At 46.4% G+C, this 19,207-nt stretch overlaps 1 protein-coding gene and 1 pseudogene across 1 annotated transcript in view; one reads left to right on the forward strand and one right to left on the reverse strand.

Annotated features, from left to right (window-relative positions):
* The window catches only part of LOC120381416 (zinc finger protein 271-like), a 1,091,725-nt gene that overhangs the window by 962,136 nt on the left and 110,382 nt on the right, over positions 1-19,207 (reverse strand). The window lies entirely within an intron of this gene.
* Positions 14,583-16,190, forward strand: LOC120381372 (annotated as a pseudogene).

Raw genomic sequence — 19,207 nt, forward strand, 5'->3', positions numbered from 1 at the left:
AATGGCTGCAGAGGAGCCAGTTCAGGTAGGTATTATCAGGGGGTTGCTGGTGGGTTCCTCAAGGGCGGGAGAGGGACAGCAAATACGTGGGAGATGGGAAGGTTTGCACAGGCTGGTTTGGAGGTTGCAGTCTGGTTTGCAGGAAATGCACAGGGTGGAGAAAGGGAGGAGGACAGGGGTGTGCTAAACCTGCTGGGAGTTATTTAATGTGTGGCCTAGATTCTAGGAACAGACCCAGGAGGTTCGGCGGTGGAAATGCTCTAGTTTGTGGAGCAGAAAATAACCCCGCTGCATGGGGCTGGGAAAACTGACCAGACTCATAGTGCTGGAGCCCGGCCTGACTAACCAGCAGCTGCTGTGAGATATGAAGGGGGCACCCACCAGTGAGGCTTAGGGGAGATTCCCCTCCCTTCCCATCCAGCTCTTCAGAATGGGGAGGGTGTTGGGCTTCCTACCAGGGAGCTGTCCCTGGACCCTGCTAGGGGCCCCATCTCCTGTATCAGTCAGTGGCTAGTAGGTGTGTGATGGCTCTGCTGGGAGAGAGGAGGGGCTCTCGCTTCGTCCCCTCCCCCTGGTGTTTCCTGGATGCTCTGAGCAGGGTGGGGGTGGGACTCTGACTGCAATCCACCCAGAGTTTCTGTTTGGTTCCTGTCCCCCATGTATAGGGGGGCTGTGAGTGGGGCAGCAGGTACTGAGTGTTGGACTCTCGCTCTTTTAGGGGCCGGTGACCTTCGAGGAGGTGGCTGTGTATTTCACCAGCGAAGAGTGGGCTCTGCTGGACCCTGCTCAGAGAGCCCTCTACAGGGATGTCATGCAGCAGAACTATGAGAATGTGACCTCGCTGGGTAAGGGTTCCTCTCCCCTCTATTCTTGGAAGGGGAAAAGAAGAGAGATGGTTCACGCCAGCCCCACAATGCCACCTCTACTCTGTTCTGTTGCAGCATCACCCCGATATGCCAGTGACACACACACACACTGCCACAGACCCTCCCGTGCTGCGAACGCTTTGGGAACAGAGCACAGGAGCAGTATCACACAGTGTCAAATATCTCCTGTTTGCTCAAGTAAAACAGGGTTAGGAAGCTTCCTACCCCTGACCTCTCAAACCCTGAGGTTTCTCCACCCAGACCACAATAATGCTTGGGGTGTAACAAGCAGGCAGCTGGAGTCAGAGCTGCTGATCCATGGTCACTTATCACACAGACAGTCCGTGCGTCCTTGACTGCTGGCTGGGGGTATCCAGAGAAGGAAGCTCAGTGGCGGATTTAGCGTGAGTGGGGCCCTGTGCTCAGCTTCATTTTAGGGGTCCCTCCTTGGGACATAGGCAAGAAAAAGAACATTCTCTCATTTCCCTCCCACCCCCATTTTTCATTCTTTTTTTCCTTCCTCCTCCTCCTCCTATAAGTAATAGGAAGTAAATGAAAATAAAGTGAGGAACCTTGATTGTTTTTTCGTCTAACCGATTTTTCCACAGACCACTTGAAAATCGCTGAGAGTCTTGGTGCACCACCTAACGATCTTTCCATATATTGTTTGTGCCGTTAGCTACCTATTTTAAAGTGCTTTGGATAAGAGCCCTTTATTAAAAATTAAAAATGTTGGAGTGCAGGGTCTGGCCAGGAGTTAGGGTGTGGGAGGGGGCAGGGGGTTGGGGCAGGGGTTGGGGTGTGGAGCACTTACCTGGAGCAGCTCCTGTTTCATGCGAGCAATGCAGGTGGGGATGTGGGGGGGGGCAGGAGGCTGTGTGGGAGGGGTGCAGGAGTCAGGGCTGGGGGTGTGTGATGGGCAGGGCGTGGGGGAGGGAAGGGGTTATGGGTGGTTGCAGGAATCAGGGAGGGCAGGGAACTGGGGTGTGTTTGAGAGGGGTGAAGGAGTAAGGGCTGGGGGTGTGAGGGGGTGCAGGGGTCAGGGAGGGCAGGGTGTTCAGGGTGCAGGAGTCAGGGCTGGGGGTGCAGGGTCTGGGAGGGAGTTAGGGTGCAGGAGCAGCTGGAGATTGGGGTGCAGGGTCTGGCCAGATTTTAGGATGCAGGAGGGGGCTCAGGGTTGGGGCAGGAGGTTGGGGTGTGAAGTGCTTACCTGGGGCAGCTCCGATGTGGTGTGAGGGGTGCGGATGGCAATGTAGGGGGGGGGTGTGCAGGAGCTCCCATTTGGTGCTCAGGGTGCAGGTGAGGATGGGGGTGTGTGCAGGAGTCAGCATGGGGTGTGAGGGCTCGTTATGTGTGAGGGGGTGCAGGAGTCAGGTTTGGGGGCTGGGAGGGTGGGCTGGGGTACTGGGGGTGCTCTCAGCCCCCTACCCTGAGTGGCTCAAGTGGGGGCAGGGGGGTCTGTGATAGGGGAGTGCTTTGTAAAGGAGTGAGCAAGTGACCAGGGAGCTTTTCAAACAGGGCTGCTAATGGGGAGTTTCGTGAGGGAGTTTGGAAGGGGAGTGGGAAGGGGCGAGGTACTCTTGTCATTCTTTAAAACACTTAAGCTATAATACAAACTTCTTGACTGAAACAAAACCCCTGTTGTTAACCTAGGTCGCTGTAAGAGAGAATGCAGGCAGAAGCCCAGCAGCAGAGTGGGGGCTATCCTGTTTATTGCTCTCAATGTAGCATGTATGATTACCTGCCCTGTGGGCGGGGGGCTTACGTGTGCATTCGGTGCAAGGAGCTCCTGGCCCGCAGAGACCGCGTGGAGGCTTTGTAGGCCAGGGTGGTGGAACTGGAGACGCTAAGGGAGGCAGAGAAGTATGTCGATGAGGCTTTCCGGGACACTGTAGATTTCTCCCACCTCCGGTCAGACAGCCACTGCACTGTTGAGGAGGTTGAAAGGCCCAGGGAAGGAGAGCAGTCAATGGGAGCAGAGGGAAACCTTCCCATAGTTGGGACCCTCCTCCCAGATGGTGTTGGGGTAACCTCTTGCACTGAGGTTACCTCTCCGGGGAGGGAACCCCAGGCATTAAGAAAAGGCAGCTGTTAGTAATGGGAGATTTGATCATTAGAAACAAGGATAGCTGGGTTTGTGATGACCCGGAGAACCGTATGGTGACTTGTCTGCCTGGTGCAAAGGTTGCCGATTTCTCGAGGCATCTAGATAGATTTATGTGTAGTGCTGGGGAGGAGCCGGTGGTCATGGTACATGTAGGCACCAGTGACATAAGGAACGGTAGGTGAGATGTCCTGGAGGCCAAATTTAGTCTGCGAGGAAAGAGGCTGAAATCTGGGACCCCTATGGTGGCATTCTCAGAAATGCTTCCAGTTCCACGCACAGGGCCAGGTAGGCAGGCAGAGCTTCAGAGTCTCAATGGGTGGATGAGATGATGGTGTAGAGAGGAGGCATTTAGATTGATTAGGAACTGGGGAAACTCTGGGGATGAGTGAGCCTATACAGGAAGGATGGGCTCCACCTAAACCAAAGTGGAACCAGACTGCTGGCACTTAACATTAAAAAGGTTGCAGAGCAGTTTTTAAACTAAGATGGGGGAAAGCCAATGGCTGCAGAGGAGCTTGTGGATCGGACAGAGACTTGTCTTAGAGGAGAGACTAGTGATAGAGATTTTCTAGTTCTAGTCAGGCAGAGAGGCTGGAAGAGGATAAAGTAGGGGCCAGATCAGACGAGAAGCATTCACACACACGAATCTGACACATCAGAAAAGGGCAGACAAATAAACAGCGGCAAGTTTTTAAAATGCTTGTACACAAATGCCAGAAGTCTAAATAATAAGATGGGTGAATTAGAGTGCCTCGTGTTAAAGGAGGATATTGACATAATAGGCATCACAGAAACCTGGTGGAGTGAGGACAATCGATGGGACACAATCATTCCAGGGTACAAAATATATCGGAAGGACAGAGCAGGTCATATTCGGGGGGTGGGGAGGGGAGTGGTACTGTATGTTAAAAAAATGTAAACTCAAATGTAGTAAAAATCTTAAATGAAACTGCATGTTCCATAGAATCTCTATGGATAGTAATTCCATGCTCTAATAAGAATATAACAATAGGGATCTGTTATCGACCACCTGTCAAAGACAGTGATAGTGAGGATGAAATGTGAAGGGAGATTAGAGAGGCTATCAAAATAAAGGAATCCATAATAATGGGAGATTTCAATTATCCCCATATTGACTGGGTACATGTCACCTCAGGACAAAATGCAGAGACAAAATTTCTGGATCCTTTAAATGATTATTTCTTGGAGCAGCTGGTACAAGAACCCGCAATGGGAGAAGCAACTCTCGATTTAGTCCTGAGTGGAGCGCAGGATCTAGTCCAAGGGCTAACTATAACAGGACCGCTTGGAAATAGTGACCATAATATAACAACATTTAACATTCCTGTGGTGGGAAGAACAGCTCAACACTGGCATTTAATTTCAGGAAAGGGAACTATGCAAAAATGAGGGGGTTAGTTAAACAGAAATTAAAAGGTACAATGGCTAGAGTGAAATCCCTGCAAACTGCATGGACACTTTTCAAAAACACAATATTAGAGGCCCAACTTAAATATATACCCCAAATTAAAACACACAGCAAAAGAACTAAAAAAGAGTCACCGTGACTTAACGACCAGGTAAAAGAAGCAGTGAGAGATAAAAAGGCGTCTTCTAAAAAGTGGAAGTCAAATCCTAGTGAGGTACATAGAAAGGAGCATAAACACTACCAAATTAAGTGTAAAAATGTAATAAGAAAAGCCAAAGAGGAGTTTGAAGAAGGGGCTAGCCAAAAACTCAAAAGGTAATAACAAAAGCAGGAAGCCTGCTAAACAACCAGTGGGGCCACTGGAGTATTGAGATACAAAAGGAGCCCTTAAAGACGATAGTCATTGCGGAGAAACTAAATGGACTCTTTGCTTCAGTCTTCATGGCTGAGGATGTTGGTGAGATTCCCAAACCTTTTGTGGGTGACAAATCTGAGGAACTGCCACAGATTGAAGTGTCACTAGAGCAGGTTTTGGAACTACTTGATAAACTTTACTGTAACAAGTCACCGGAACTAGATGGTATTTACCAAGAGTTCTGAAGGAACTCAAATGTGAAATTGGGGAACTATTAGCTATGGTTTGTAACCTGTCCTTTAAATCGGCTTCGGTACCCAATGACTGGAAGATTGCTAATGTAACGCCAATATTTAAAAAGGGCTCTAGAGGCGATCCTGGCAGTTGCAGACTGGTAAGTCTAATGTCTGTACCAGGCAAATTAGTTGAAACAATAGTAAAGGAATAAAATTGTCAGGCACATAGAAGAACAAAAATTGTTGAGCAAAAGTCAATATGGTTTCTGTAAAGGGAAATCATGTCTTACTAATCTATTAGAGTTCTTTGAAGGTGTCAACAAACATGTGGACAAGGGGGATCCAGTGGACATAGTGTACTTTCATTCATTCATTCATGCCCGTCACCCCAACCGGGGTATAGGCCGCCAACAACAGATCTCCATAGTCTTCTATCCTGGGCCATTCGCTCTAGCTGGTTCCAGGTATAGCCCATTTTTTTGCTATCAACCTGAAGGTCGCGTCGCCAGGTATTTCTTGGGCGGCCTCTTTTCCGCTTGCCTTGGGGGTTCCACTGCAGTGCCTGTCTGGTGATGTTGGTTGGCTGCTTGCGTAGTGTATGTCCTATCCAGCCCCACCTTCTCCTTCTAATTTCTTCCTCTGCTGGGAGTTGATGGGTCCTCTCCAAGAGGTGGATGTTACTGATGGTGTCTGGCCAGCGGATCTGGAGAATCCTTCTGAGGCAGCTATTAATGAAGGTCTGGATCTTCCTGGTGGTTGTTTTGGTTGTCCTCCAGGTTTCAGCTCCATACAGTAAGACTGATTTCACGTTGGAGTTGAACAGTCGAATCTTTATTGCCAAAGACAGCTCTCTGGAGCTCCAGATGTTCTTGAGCTGTAAGAAGGCTGCTCTTGCCTTACCAATCCTTACTTTGATGTCTGCGTCTGTGCCACCCTGCTGGTCGATGATGCTACCTAGGTAGGTGAAGGACTGCACTTCTTCCAGGGGGCTTCCATTCAGTGTGACTGGGTCGTTGCTGATGGAATTGATCCTAAGGATCTTGGTCTTGTCCTTGTGGATGTTGAGGCCAACCTGTGATGACGTGGCTGCCACTACGTTGGTCTTCTCTTGCATCTGCTGTTTACTGTGCGAAAGGAGTGCAAGGTCGTCGGCAAAGTCCAGGTCATCAAGCTGGGTCCACAATGACCATTGGATTCCATTCCTACGCTTGTAAGTGGATGTCTTCATAATCCAATCGATGACGAGAAGAAAGAGAAGTGGTGACAACAAGCATCCTTGTCTGACTCCGGTTCGCACCTGGAAGCTGTTTGTGAGCTGCCCTCCGTGGATCACTCTACAGTGTATGCCGTCGTATGAATTCTTGATCAGGTTGACCACCTTTGCTGGGATGCCATAGTGCCGAAGGAGCTTCCAGAGGGTCTCTCGATCCACGCTATCGAATGCTTTCTCATAGTCAACAAAGTTGATGTACAACGAGGAGTTCCACTCCATAGACTGCTCGACTATGATGCGGAGCGTTGCTATCTGGTCCGTGCATGATCTGTTCTGCCGGAAACCTGCCTGTTCATCTCGTAGCTGTGGATCGACGGCATCCTTCATTCTCTCTAAGAGGACTCGGTTGAAGACCTTCCCTGGCACCGACAGGAGTGTGATTCCTCTATAGATTGCACTGATTCTGAGGTCTCCTTTCTAGGGGAATTTGATGAGATATCCCTCTTTCCAGTCAGCGGAATCACTTCTTCTTCCCATATTTTCTCAAAGAGGGTTCAGCATTTCCTCTGAGGCTTCCAGGTCTGCTTTCAGGGCCTCTGCTGGGATATCGTCAGGTCCAGCCGCCTTCCTGTTCTTCATCATGGTGATGGCTTTTCTGATCTCGTCTCTGGTTGGTTTATCGCAATTGATTGGGAGGTCCTCGTTGGCTGGGTCAATGTCTGGTGGATTTGGTGGTGCTGGTCTGTTCAGGAGTTCCTCAAAGTGCTCCGCCCATCTGTTCATCTGTAGTTCTATTCCTGTTATAGACTTTCCCTGCTTGTCTTTAACGGGACGTTCTGGCTTGCTGAACTTTCCAGACAGTCGCTTGGTAGTATCGTACAGCTGTTTCATGTTACCGCTGTATGCTGCCTGCTCTGCTTCTGCTGCCAGTCCATCCACATAATCTCTCTTGTCCTTCCTAATATTCCTCTTCACTGCTCTGTGGGCTTCAGCATACTCTTTTTGAGCTTTGGCCTTTGCTGCTCTAGTCCTGCTGTTGTTGACTGCTGCCTTCTTCTTCTTTCTGTCTTCTATCTTTGTCAAGGACTCTGCTGTGATCCACTCTTTCTGCTGGTGTTTCTTAATTCCGAGCACTTCCTGGCATGCTGACCTAAGTGTGTCTCTCACTTTCTGCCATCTGTTGAGTACACTGTCTTCCTCTTCCTCAGACTGATCCTGTAGTACTGAAAACTTATTCTTCAGCGTCAATCCAAAATCTTCCTTGGTCTTATGGTCCTTCAGAAGGTTGACGTTGTACTTCGCTCTTCTGTCTGACGTGTCTATCCAGTTCTTCTTCAGCTTCAGCTTCAATCTGGCCACCACTAAGTGATGGTCGGACGCCACGTCTGCTCCTCTTCTAACTCTAACGTCCTGCAAGGATCTTCTGAACTTCTTGCTAATGCAGACATGGTCGATCTGGTTTTCTGTCATGCCTGCTGGCGATACCCAGGTACTCTTGTGGATCCGCTTGTGAGGAAAGATGCTGCCTCCTATGACCAGATTGTTAAGTGCACACAGATCCACAAATCTCTCTCCATTCTCACTCATCTCTCCCAGAGCATGGGTCCCCATGACTTGTTCGTATCCTGTGTTATCAGGTCCAATTTTGGCATTAAAGTCTCCCATAAGGATGGTAATGTCTTTGTCTGGGAGAGTCTCTAATATTTTCTGGAGTCTGTTGTAAAAGTAGTCTTTGTCCTCCTCTTCACTGTCATTGGTTGGAGCGTAGCACTGAACAACATTCATCTTAATCCTCTTCATTTTAGTTCTGAAGGATGCTGTGATGATCCTGGGACCATGTGCCTCCCAACCAATCAGTGCTCTCTGTGCCTGCTTGGACAACATGAAGCCTACTCCCTGTGTGTGGTGTGCGTCACTCTCTTCATGTCCTGAATACAGCAACAGCTCTCCTGTCAACAGTCGTCTCTGTCCAGCTTGCGTCCATCTTGTCTCGCTAATGCCTAGTAGGGTCAGGTTGTTGCTCCTCATCTCTGCTGCAACCTGCGCCGTCTTTCCTGACTCGTACATGGTCCTCACGTTCCATGTGCCGATGGTAATCCTCCTGGCTGCAAGAAGGGTGATCGGCTTAGTGGCTTCCTCGCGGCTTTCACCACCCAGCGTCATGCATCTTCGAGTTGAAGACCCTTCTTTTTCCAGGCTAAAAGTCTCTGTTAACTCTATTGTTGGCGTTTCTGTAGCAAGCTGATTTTTACAGGGTGGAGTTGCTAGCCCCACGCCCAACCCTCCTCCTTTACCCTGACTTGGGACAGGCAGATGGCCCCAAAGGACCTCTCTGGTGGAGTTATAGTGTACTTAGATTTCCAGAAAGCCTTTGACAAGGTCCCTCACCAAAGGCTCTTACATAAATTATGTTATCATGGGATAAGAGGGAAGATCTTTTCATGGATTGAGAACTGGTTAAAAGACAGGGAACAAAGGGTAGGAATAAATGGTAAATTTTCAGAATGGAGAGGAGTAACTAGTGGTGTTCCCCAAGGGTCAGTCCTAGGACCAATCCTATTCAACATATTCATAAATGATCTGGAGAAAGGGGTAAACAGTGAGGTGGCAAAGTTTGCAGATGATACTTGTGATGATGCGGTTCTGGTGGGACCCAATTGAGAGTGACAAATCGCTTAAACAGGGCAGTTACAGCCCAAGGCTGGGATTTTTCCACCTCTAAAGCAAACCAAACCAGCCAGACAAAGAGGGCTTTGGTTTCACCTCACTGGTTAACCACAAGTCACACAAGCATTTCCCTTAGACACTCCAGTCTTCCAGTATCACCACCAGTGCCACTCGTCCTGGGGATGAATGGTTATGAAAACCAACATCCCAATAAAAGAAAAAGGTTCTCTCGATCCCAAGGAATCAAGCCCCAGACCCAGATCAATAAACACATCAGATCTTACCCACAAATCATGCTGTTTCCAATCCTTTAGAATCTAAAATCTAAAGGTTTATTCATAAAAGGAAAAAAATAAAGATGAGAGCTAGAATTGGTTAAATGGAATCAATTACATGCAGTAATGGCAAAGTTCTTAGTTCAGGCTTGTAGCAGTGATGGAGTAAACTGCAGGTTCAAATCAAATCTCTGGAGTACATCCTCCTCTGGGATGGGTCAGTCAGTCCTTTGTTCAGAGCTTCAGTTTGTAGCAAAGTTCCTCCAGAGGTAAGAAGCAGGATTGAAAACAAGATGGAGATGAGGCATCAGCCTTTTATAGGCTTTTCCAGGTGTAAGAACACTTCTTTGTTCTTACTGTGGAAAATGACAGCAAAATGGAGTCTGGAGTCACATGAGCAAGTCCCTGCATACTTTGCTGAGTTACAAGGCCTATCTGCCTTCCCTCAATGGGTCAGTTGAATAGCTGATGTCCTTAATGGGCCATCAAGCATGCTAGGCAGAGCTAACACCAGCTTGTCTGGGATGTCTCCCAGAAGCACAGCATAAGTTTGAAATACAGACAGGATAGAGCCAATACTCAAACTTCAACTACAAAATGATACATACATATAGACACCATAATTATAACCAGCAACCCATAACCTGGTCTTGGACACCTTATATGACCTCCTTTACATAAGATTTGGTGCCACTACAGGACCTTGGTTGCAACCATGTTCTGTATGGTCCCAGATTATATCAATAAGGTCACAATACTAAACTGCTGAAGATAGTTAAGACCAAAGCAAACTGTGAAGAACTTCAAAAAGATCTCACAAAACTAAGTGACTGGGCAACAAAATGGCAAATGTGTATAAATGTCAAGTGATGCAGATTAGAAAAAATAACCCCAACTATACATACCATATGATGGGGGGCAAAATTAGGCTAATCAGGAAAAAGATCTTTTTGTCATTGTGGATAGTTCTCTGAAGACATCCAGCAGTGTGCAGCGGAAGTCAAAAAAGCAAACAGGATGTTAGGAATTATTTAGAAAGGGATAGACAGTAATACAGAGAATATCTTACTGCCCTTGTATAAATCAATGGAAATAACTAATTTAGACCCCATCATTTTATATGTATATTTGGGATTATGTTTCCCAATGGGCTGCACTATGTGTTATCCTGACATCTAGTACTGCTGAGATCCTGCATTCAATAATATCCCTGCCCTTCCTGTTCCCGTTCTCCACTGAGCCCCACGCTTATGTTTCCAGCTTCCCCAGGACTCTGTCTTTGTCTCTGGACCCATCTGTCAGCAAGAAGCAGTGCCAGGGAGACTTTGATTTCTGGGACGTGGATTTACTTTCTGTATGTTTTAGGGGAGACTTTGAAATTGAGTGTCTGTGACATTAAGCACAGTACAATCTGGACTGTTAACAGCTGTGTCCCCTCAGTTCCCCAGGCTGGGGTGCCTTTTACACTGCTCTACTGTGAGAACAGCCACTCCTGAGCAGTTCACATGCAGTCTCCAGCATGTAACTCGCTCCCAGCTACACAGTATTGAGTGCTGCTAGTCAGTGACTCACAAATTACAGTACCCCACAGGAGAACCCCAGAAAATTCTCTGCTCCCAGACTTCCCCCAGAAATGTGCATCTTGTAGTGTCCAGCACACTCCTGAACAATGGGAGCTCATATGAAATCTGTTGTTTCATCAATGGAAAATGACATGCACCAGCCTTGTTATTCCAAATGGAGTTTCCAACAGACTTTAATCCAAACACACTGGTTTGATAAAAAAAGGAAACAAAATTATTAACTACTGAAGAAAAAGATTTGAAGTGACTACAAGTAATGAGGCATAAAAGTCAGAATTGTTTATGAAAGAAATTCAAGATAAAACACAAACTAATGTTTAACCTAACGAGCTAAAAGGGATTTAAAACAAATGTTTCTCTCACCATGTGCTGAGACAGGCTGGTTTTCCTTTCAGCCAGGACTCCCCCTAACCTGCCCCTGCCGCCCACATTCAGTTCTTCAGGAGTTGTCATGAGCAGAGGGAAAAGGGGGGGGGGGAAGAGAGAGTCTCATGCATTTTCCTCACCTCTTTTTATAATTCAGTCCTTTGTACTAGAAACCACTTCAGTTCTCAGCTGAGTCATGGTGACAGGCTGTCATAGATATGAGCTTCAAGTGTCCCTCTGATGGAATGTAAATGTCATCTTCACACCTTCCCCCTGGTGGAGAATGGCTATTTGACCAGCTGTTTGCCTTGCTGTCTCTGAGGAACTTAGGGTTAGGGTTGCAGCTTTTTCAGTAATATCATAGCGTAAAATCTCATCACTTTCCATACAATGTTGCTACACTGTTTAACAGGAGGATATTCAGTAGATTATGTCTTTTCAAATGGTACCTCACAAGCCCTACAGTGATAAATGAAGGGGAGGGGAGGGATCTCCCTTTTATAAACACCCAGCCAGCCAGTTGGCTGTAAAATCCCTGTTGGTGCGAGTTCTCTGCTTGCTCTACCTCTAAAGGGTTAACAAGCCAACAGGGTTTAAAAAAAAAAAGTATTGGGGACCTGACCAAAAGAGCCAATGGAAAGGCTAGAACTTTGTTAAATGTCTGTGTGTTCCCAACATATATATGGGTATTATATATAATAATATAATTAATATTATACATTAAACCTTCCTACTCCAACTCCCACACTGTCTGACTGAAGCAGGGGGTTTTTATCACCTGACTGACTGCTGGTGCTCTAATTGGCCTCAGGTGCTCCAGTTAATCTGTAGCAAACCTTCCTCCCCTTGCAGAGAATAAGGCTCCCTGCTAACACTCTCCTGCTGCCCTCTGGCCATGCTGTATCACAATACCAATATGATGAAATTGCAATGAATCGTGCTATATATGCCATGTAAGGAGTCAGTGAAAATGTTATGAGTTTCCAAGTATGATAATCTTGTTTCTATCTTTGTATTGTGAGTTACAGATATGTAGGGTATATCTGTATTCCAGACTTGTGGAGTGTTTCTGAGTGACACCCCCAGACATATTGGCATCAGCGCTGCCCAGCCTGTTCGATGGCCCAGCCAGGGTCATCAGCCATACAATGAACCCATGGAAAGGATTAAGGGGATACACCTATTGAGTCAGCAAGACATGCAGGGTTATGCCTGTTGTGGCAAATTGCCGGCACTATTATGATGGGTCTCGTGCTTTCTCTTCTTGGGGGGGGGGGCGGTTCAGGGCACCATTTCTTGCCCCTGAATTGGAATATTAACTGCCCCACTAGTGTCCTAGAGGAGGGGAGTGGAGAGGGATGGACCTGGGCCCGCCCTCTACTCCAGGTCCCAGCCCAGGGGCCCTGAGGATAGTGGTGAACCACTTGAACTGATGGTTCCTTCCCCTGGGCTACTTCCCGCTCCTACCCTTCAGTTTGTGGGGGCTTCCTGCCCTCCCTCTGTACAAGCCAGGTGCCCCTTACCTAGGGTCTTGGACTTCTTAGCCCACTGCAGCACTTCTCCAAACTTTCCTCTGCTTCCCTTCAAACTGTTCTCTGCTCCAACACCAATCCCCTCTGCTCCAACTCCTTCCCTGTCTGATTGGAGCAAGGGTCTTTATCAGGTGACTGACTGAGCTTTAGCTCACGAAAGCTCATGCTTAAATAAATTTGTTAGTCTTTAAGGTGCCACAAGTACTCCTGTTTTTTTTAATTGGCTTCAGGTGCTCTAGTTCATCTATGGCAAACTTTCTTCCCTCTGCAGGGAATAAGGCTCCCTTCTAACCCTCTCCAGCTGCCCTCTGGCCACGCTGTATCACACTGTGTACTGAGAACTCCAAGGCTTTTCCATGCCATGTGCTGTGAAGCTTGTGTTTGGGACACAGGAATTAGAAGCCACTTGGCAAAAGGAATATAAAGGGCAGCTGCATCATCTCCATTTTGTCTTTAATTCCTCTTCCTACCTGTGGAGCAACTTCTCTACAAACTGAAGGCTTGAACAAAGGAGTGAATAATGTGGATGTTTACCAGAGAGCCGTTCAAGCCAGAAAATCACCAATACTGCTAAGAACCAGATGTATAGATTTCTGAATGTGTCTGACTGCTTTCCCATTTAACAACTCCCTTTTTCTTTCTTTTATAATAAACCTTTAGTTCAGATGCTTTCTTGCTTATAAACCTTTAGTTTAGATGCCAACGAATGGCTGGCATCGTAGTATTTTGAGTAAGATCCAAACCTATACTGACCTGGTAATGTGACTGACTCTGGGGTCAGAAGAACACTTTGTTTATGTGAGCAGAGTTTTTAAATAACCTCTCACTGTGCTGGACCTAGGTGCTGATTAGGAGCCAGAGAACTGGAATGCAATAAAGGGGGCCGTGTGATTTCTTTTTTCAGTTTCTCGATAACCAGTGTGGGGGATCAGAAGCACAGTTGGTGACTGGTTGGTGAGTTTAACTTCCGTGTTAACCACCAGTTTGGGGAGCCTCTGCTCTCCCTTTTTCAGCCTGCCCTGGTCTTGGCATTTTCAGTGAGGACCAGCCCAGGCACACCGGGTCACACTAAGTATTAAAGTTAAATTAATAGAATGTTTTTTTATGACAAAGTTTTATGAAATGAACGGAACTCCTTTGTTTTCTTTCATCTGAGCAGGGTTTCCATTTTCCAAACCTGATGTGATCTCCCAGCTGGAACAAGTGGAAGAGCCATGGGTCTCAGACTTGCAGGGTTCAGAGGGAAAACAGACCCTGAGATCTTCCTGCAGAGGTGAGGAAACATTAAACCAACTCTGAGTGTGAAAGTGCCTGAAGGAAACATCTGGGATGCCCTACCAAGCCCTTGAGAGGTGTCTCAGTTCATTATTGTTGCCAGCAGGGGTCATATCCTCAGAGTAACTATAGCTCATGGCTTCCCGTAGATTCTAGCAGACGCCAGGCAGTAGCTTCCTCCCTTCCCCCTGAGAATTTGGATGGGACTTGAAAGCCAAATTGATCCCCTCCTCTCTCCTGTTTTGGGGAAGAGAGTGGGGGAGTTCAGTTTGTGATTTTTATTTGACCTCCCTCCAGCGCTTAGTTTGTTTGGCTTTTCACTTTTCATTCCTGTTTGATGTTTCTGTCTTTTTCACAGCAGGTGGTGCAATGGCATGTGAGAAAGAGGAGCAGAATTCTCAGCAGAAAAATGTTCAGCAAGTGGATAAACACAGAGCATTATTGCAAAGATCAAAAAGCCATGTGTCCAGGAGTCATGAGGAGGAAAAATCCTGCGAGATTCAGCACAGACCAGAAAGAGAACAAGGAAACCAGCCGGGGGTGAAAATGGGTAAACGTATTTCCTCTCAGGGAACTCAGAAGGACCTCAAGGAAACCACAACAAAGCAGGAAATCATCATTGGAAAGAGAAAAAATATATGCACAGTGTGTGGAAAAAACTTATGTGACTACTCAGCCCTTCTTAATCATCAGAGAATCCACACAGGCGACTGGCCCTCTGAATGCTGTGAGTGTGGGAAAACCTTCACTCAAATATCAACCCTTCCTGTTCATCAGAGAATCCACACAGGGGAGAGGGCCTATGAATGCAGTGGGTGTGGGAAAACCTTCACTAGCAGCTCAGCCCTTTCTGTTCATCAGAGAATCCACACGGGGGAAAGGCCCTATGAATGCCGTGAGTGTGGGAAAAGCTTTAGTCAGCGCTCACACGTTATCGCACATGAGAGAATCCACACAGGGGAGAGGCCCTTTGAATGCCGTGAGTGTGGGAAAAGCTTCACTCACAGCTCAGCCCTTTCTGTTCATCAGAGAATCCACACAGAGAAGAGGCCCTATGAATGCCGTGAGTGTGGGAAAAGCTTCACTCACAGCTCAGCCCTTTCTGTTCATCAGAGAATCCACACAGAGAAGAGGCCCTATGAATGCAGTGAGTGTTGGAAAACCTTCACTAGCAGCTCAGCCCTTTCTAAACATCAGAGAATCCACACAGGGGACAGACCCTACGAATGCCGTGAGTGTGGGAAAACCTTCACTCAAAGATCAACCCTTTCTGTTCATCAGAGAATCCACACGGGGGAAAGGCCCTATGAATGCCGTGAGTGTGGGAAAAGCTTTAGTCAGCGCTCACACGTTATCGCACATGAGAGAATCCACACAGGGGACAGGCCCTTTGAATGCCGTGAGTGTGGGAAAAGCTTCACTCACAGCTCAGCCCTTTCTGCTCATCAGAGAATCCACAAAGGGGACAGGCCCTACGAATGCCGTGAGTGTGGGAAAAGCTTCACTCACAGCTCAGACCTTTCTAAACATCAGAGAATCCACAAAGGGGACAGGCCCTACAAATGCCGTGAGTGTGGGAAAACCTTCACTCTCAGATCAGGCCTTTCTAAACATCAGAGAATCCACACACGGGGAAAGGCCCTATGAATGCAGAGAATGTGGGAAAACCTCTTGGCACTCAGAGCATATTAGCCATCAGAGAATCTGCAAGGGCAGTGAACACCATAAAAACCTCTAGGGCTATCCATTTTTTTTTTTTTAATACTTTTCCTGATTCCCATATAGTTCAAACAGATTTAAAAAGTTACTGTTTGCAGCACCGTTATCCCTCAGCTTGGCCAGATGAGTGGCCCATTTATGGCTTTTGTAGTTTGCCTTCTTTTGAGGTGGGCCCATTTGTCCTTTCTATCAACTCAATTATCCCACAAGTAACTGGAGTGTGCCCTTCCTATGAGGAACCAGGGAGCGTCACATTTATACCATTGCTCCGATTGCAAAGTGATTGTTAGAGTCGCCAGTGATACAGATTGTATCCTTGCCAGTTGTTCTCACGTTGCTCTGGGTTGTGCTGAAGAGCAGTTACATTGGGAATTTTTCATGTTATAGTTAAATAAAGAGGAGCAGGGGAAAAAAGTGTCATTTCAGCCTCTGTGACACTGAAAGGAGATGGGGTGGTTCAGAGATTCCCTCCTTCCCCATCACTCCAGAACTGTTACATTTTGGCTTCTCTGTGCAGAGTTTATTTTCATCACATTCTGTCCCTCCACTTCTCAGAATGTCATGTGAGGAAGAGTTCTCAGCTGTCTGTGCTTGGAGATGATGCTTTGATTTCTTTCCTCCTATATCAGAGTCGCTATGACTGGAGCTGAAAGTGTCAAAGACCTGGAAGGGGAATTTAAATGGATCCCAAACATAGTGTGATTATTTGGTGTTTAAATTCGAGGTTTCATGTATTGGTAAAGCCACTTCTGGCAAGAGGACTATTTTGTCCCCCATTATGGGATACTGGGATACTTACAATTTTGTAAATAACATAACTGACTATTGAGAGAGTGCTGAGTGAAGCTGCTTTGAATGGATCAGAGGAGAATGTGATGGGAGACTCTCTTGTCCTGATTCTAAATAATCAGATGTAACCTGCTCTGGAATGTCTCTTGATACTTTCATTGTCATGTATTCTGTGTCTCTGTGATGTGGGTTTCTCTCTTTCCTGAAGGCTTTTTGCTCACCCAATTGGATATTAGTTCAGTTTGATAGGACGTAGCTCAGATTTCTTGGAGAATTGAAGACAAATGACCATTTCCTAAAATCCTCATTTGTCACTTCAGCTTTGCTTTTTCCCCACCCCTCCATGGTGACATGGAGAAAGTTCAAGTGCAGTTCTGTCAACAGTGGAGAACTCTCCAATTTACTGCACATGCTAACAAAGAAACAGCAGTGATTTAAAATCTCCATTCGGAAATGGTGAACAACAGCAGAACCCCAACTAACTGAAGGAAGTGCATATGATCACAGTGGAGTTCAATTATTTAAGTCAGTATTTTCTCAGATGATTTGGGGAGAGAATTCAACATTAAGTGATTTTTAACTTGGCAAAATGCCCATGAATTTGGTTCCCGAAGCATTTTTGTAACCCAGGCCCCACAGAAGATCTTTCCTATTCGGAATGCTCCCCTTCATGATGCAGGTGTTGAGGAAAGAGAAGTGGTATTTTTGTTCAATTTATCGTTAATAGATGCAAAAAATGTGTATAAAATGAAATCAGTGTTGGAAATCTAATAGCAGCAGAAAAATAGCTATTTTTAAATAGAAATTCTAGCTCTGGTAATGAAGATTCTGATCCAGGCCTGTATCCAGTCCCTTGCCTGGACCCGTGTCACCAAATTAAAGAAAAGCTGGGCATGTTTCCGGAAGCCATTGCTTATGACACTGCTGAGATTTTGAGTGGTTTTGTAAAGGATTCTACTTCTGAGAAGTGTAAATTTACCCTAAAAAGGGCAAGGAAACAAAGGGCATCAGGAATGTATGTTTTTTCGGATGAGGCAAGAAAAGGGAGTAGCATTGTCCCCCTTGGGTAGCCCCTGTTCAATTCCAGGTCAGAAAGCAAAACTCTCCTGCAAGAATATCCAAAAAATATTGTGTTTCACTTCACTTCATAAGTACAGTTGTGTGGCAATTAAGTGATGACCCTAAAATTTCATAAAAGCAAAGAACGCTGAATAAAAAAGTGTGGGAAATACGGCTGTATCTGAGAAAATGGCTTGGAAAGAAGGAAGACAAAAATTGATCGGTCGAGAGAAAAGGCCTTGTTTCCCCCTAGTTTGGAACGTCTCTCACAACTACTGGAATAGAAAAGCTAAACAAATGGTGCTCTATTGTTGCAAAGGAGATTGAAGTGAGGCCATTTTCTCCAGACAAAAGAAAATGGTCATGTCAGGAGTGGGATTTGAAACCACGTCTCTATGCAGAAACCAGAACACCCAAGAGAGAGGAAAAAAGAGTCTTAAGACTGGCACTTTGGACCAGTCCACAATCCTAACGCTACAAAGAATGTGACTTATCAACCCTAGTTTTCATTAATATTTGATGACACTCTTTAGGGAGGCCAAGATGGCACATCTCTTTCAACTCCTGGAGACCTTCTCCAGCACAGCTGATTTTTAGGCACACTCACCCAGACCTAAAGTTACACGTTTCCTGGAGTTCCATGAGTTCCGCAGTGTTGGAATCTCCCTGCTCACGTTTTAAGCGAACAAAAGATGGGTGCTGGCATTCTGAGACCCTCAAAATCCTGCCCTGGGGGCCAGACAGTTAAGCAACCAGCATCCACAACCTCTACCATGATAGCATCCTGTCTGGCAACAACTCACTTATCAATAGCTGGGGTCTGAAATCCTCATTTCTTTGTTCTATCACTGTAGTCTCCACTTTCCTATTGCTTGTCTGTATAATCTCTGTCTGGTTCTGTGATTGTTTCTGTCTGCTGGATAATTAATTTGTTGGGTGTAAAGCAATTAAGGTAGTGGGGTATAACTGGTTAGATAATCATGTTACAATATGTTAGGATTGGTAAGTTACATTTCAGTAAAATGATTGGTTAAGGTATAGCTAAGCAGAACTCCAATTTTACTATATAGTCTGCAGGTTCAGGTACTGACAACAGTGGCTGCCTTTTAGCCAGAGCTTTTAATCAGGGCAATACATTGATCCTGTAAAATCATTTCCCAGCTGTAGTCCATCACCCACATTCCTTAGGGCATTGGGCCACCATGTGGACGTTTCATTTCCCTCCTCAATTTCACACAGAGACACAATTTCCTTTGCACCGATCCATGAACAGCAAAACCTCCCTGTGTCTCTTGTCTGAGCCAGCGCATTCGATTCCATTGACACCTTCTCTCCTGCAATGGCAATGGTCATGCAGACGGGACGAGGCCACCTTCACCTCTGACAGTGAGATATTGGATCAGCTCTTTCTTTATGCTGCTGTTGTTAGTCCATGAAACATCAGGGATGGATGCAAGGCTGAGTTCATGCACCAACCCCCTGAAACATTTCAGCGCCCCAGAGAAATCCTGACTCCGGCTATTGGCATGATCTGGTGGAGATTTGAATAGGAACTGGACGGTCTGAATTGTCAGTGTGGGGAATGAACAACAATCTATAGCAATGTCGTTAACCACAAACACACTCTAATCATGCTCCAGCCGGAAGGGAAATGGGCAGGAACTCTTGCTAAAAAGCAGCCACTGTTGTTAGTACCTGAACCTGTGTAGGGACACCCGAGTGGGTATCGAGTCCAT

This window comes from Mauremys reevesii, linkage group 14 (assembly GCF_016161935.1).
Source record: "Mauremys reevesii isolate NIE-2019 linkage group 14, ASM1616193v1, whole genome shotgun sequence".
NCBI lineage: Eukaryota > Metazoa > Chordata > Testudines > Geoemydidae > Mauremys > Mauremys reevesii.